This window comes from Frankliniella occidentalis, unplaced genomic scaffold (genome assembly GCF_000697945.3).
Source record: "Frankliniella occidentalis isolate FOCC.00 unplaced genomic scaffold, Focc_3.1 Scaffold108, whole genome shotgun sequence".
Taxonomy (NCBI): domain Eukaryota; kingdom Metazoa; phylum Arthropoda; class Insecta; order Thysanoptera; family Thripidae; genus Frankliniella; species Frankliniella occidentalis.
The window spans coordinates 10,672-13,089 of NW_026267237.1; the positions used below are offsets into that span (position 1 = coordinate 10,672).

At 41.8% G+C, this 2,418-nt stretch overlaps 1 protein-coding gene across 5 annotated transcripts in view; it reads right to left on the minus strand.

Moving 5' to 3' along the window:
- LOC113213338 (zinc finger SWIM domain-containing protein 3-like) overlaps positions 1-2,418 on the minus strand; it is an 11,788-nt gene that overhangs the window by 3,645 nt on the left and 5,725 nt on the right. The window lies entirely within an intron of this gene.

Here is a 2,418-nt window from a genome sequence, read left to right on the forward strand (position 1 = left end):
AAAATTCATCCGACACCTGAAATGGATAGTACTCATCAAGACGAATCCAGCGGTAACCTCATTTCAATTTTTACCGGCAAGATTCGGTTGTTGGCAGCGGTTTTTCACCAACCTTTACCTTTCTGGGGGTTTATTCGCCATTTAGGCCCCAATGTTGCCGGTATAAATTCATCCGATACCTGAAATGGATAGAACTCATCAAAACGTATCTAGTGGTACCCCGATTTTAATTTTTACCGGCAAGATTCGGTTGTTGGCAGCGGTTTTTCACCAACTTTCACCTTTCTGGGGGTTTATTCGCCATTTAGGCCCAATGCTGCCGGTAAAAATTCATCCGACATCTGAAACTGAAAGTACTCATCAAGACGAATCCAGCGGTACCCTCCTTTCAATTTTTACCGGCAGGATTCGGTTGTTGGCAGCGGTTTTTCACCAAGTTTCACCTTTCTGGGGGTTGATTCGCCATTTAGGCCCCAATGCTGCCGGTAAAAATTCATCCGACACCTGAAATGGATAGTACTCACCAAGACGAATCCAGCGGTACACTCATTTTAATTTTTACCGGCAAGATTCGGTTGTTGGCAGCGGTTTTTCACCAACTTTCACCTTTCTGGGGGTTTATTCGCCATTTAGGCCCCAATGCTGCCGGTAAAAATTCATCCGACACCTGAAATGGATAGTACTCATCAGGACGAATCCAGCGGTACCATCATTTCAATTTTTACCGGCAAGATTCGGTTGTTGGCAGCGGTTTTTCACCAACTTTCACCTTTCTGGGTTTTTATTCGCCATTTAGGCCCCAATGCTGCCGGTAAAAATTCATCCGACACCTGAAATAAATAGTACTCATCAAGACGAATCCAGCGGTAACCTCATTTCAATTTTTACCGGCAAGATTCGGTTGTTGGCAGCGGTTTTTCACCAAGTTTCACCTTTCTGGGGGTTTATTCGCCATTTAGGCCCTAATGCTGCCGGTAAAAATTCATCCGACACCTGAAATAAATAGCACTCATCCAGACGAATCCAGTGGTACCCTCATTTTTATTTTTAATCGTATCTTTATTTTGTTGGCCAACTTTTTCTTTTTTTTGTTGGGTTGGCCAACAAATGTTGGGTTGGCCAACATTATCCACGTGTGGGACATGAGGTCGGAAAATCCCTCATCGCCCCTGCAGTGGCACACGGCCGCCGCCCGGCCCGCCGCACTTCTGACTGAGGGAGCGGCAAGAGGCTCTGGGGTGACTCGGGGTCACTGGCGGCGGGGCTCTCCACCCTTAGGTCTGTTGATCATTGTAATGGGACCGCGGCACATCGGAGTTAAACTCCGACTACCAGTCAAGTAAAGTAAGTCGACATCGGCTTTAGATAAGCGTGTGAACCCGGTGGCTGGACGTAAGTCTGGTCATAAGTTCGTCAGAACTTTGTCGTTTTCATCGAATTGTCATCATTTCAGTAAAATTGCCTATATTTTAGAGAAAATGTCCCAGTTTAGCAAGCTTTCCGGTAAAGCTGAAATGCAGAAGAATGCAGGAAACAAGAAAACGGAAGTCACCATGTTAAAGCATAGCGATTTCCGGTTTCTTCTTCCCCGCATTCTTCTGCTTTTCAGCTTTACCGGAAATGCTATATTTTGCAGAGGGAGCCGGTGCGCGTGAGCCTCCTCGTTTAAATTATTCTCTTATTATTCGAAATGCACCGGAGGCAATTATTTATCTTCAAACCAAAGAGCCAACCAATTTTTTTTTTCAAGTTTGGAATCATAACCTAATGTACTGTTTGTTTACATTATGATAGACATGCAAACCTGTTGACATGGTATGCTGCTGCAATGATAATAACTTTTAATCAAAGCTTATAGTGTATTTTGAACAGTATTGCATACTTAATGTAAAATGATAGAATAGATATTTGTGATTGTAAAGGCATTTTGCTATGTGAAAGGTTGATCCGAACTTGTGCCGTTTCTTGTTTGACATCTATTTACAACCTTAGGCTTGTGCATGTGCATTACTTCAGATCACCTACTGCTTTTTTTCTTTCTATTATGAAATTTGTTATTCTAAATATCATTGTTTGTATCTTTTATGATGATTGTCTTTCTTTTTTTAAAGTTTCTGTGATCCTGGCCAATCCCTTTGAAGTTTTATTTCTGATACGTCACCCAGCAAGCATAACTGCTATTAAAATATGCAGTACATGGTGAGTCTGGATTGAAACTTGTATTCTTTATTCTGTATGAAATTGTTTCTTAGTATTATGAATACTAAAACATGTGTTTTATTTTATTACCTTACCTCAGTGGTGGATTTGAACACAAAGGAAATCCGAACACTTTCCGTTATGTTTGGAAGTATGTGATGGACTACGCAGTCCTTCTGATCCTCAACATTCAGATAACGTAATGAAGATTCTAGTTGC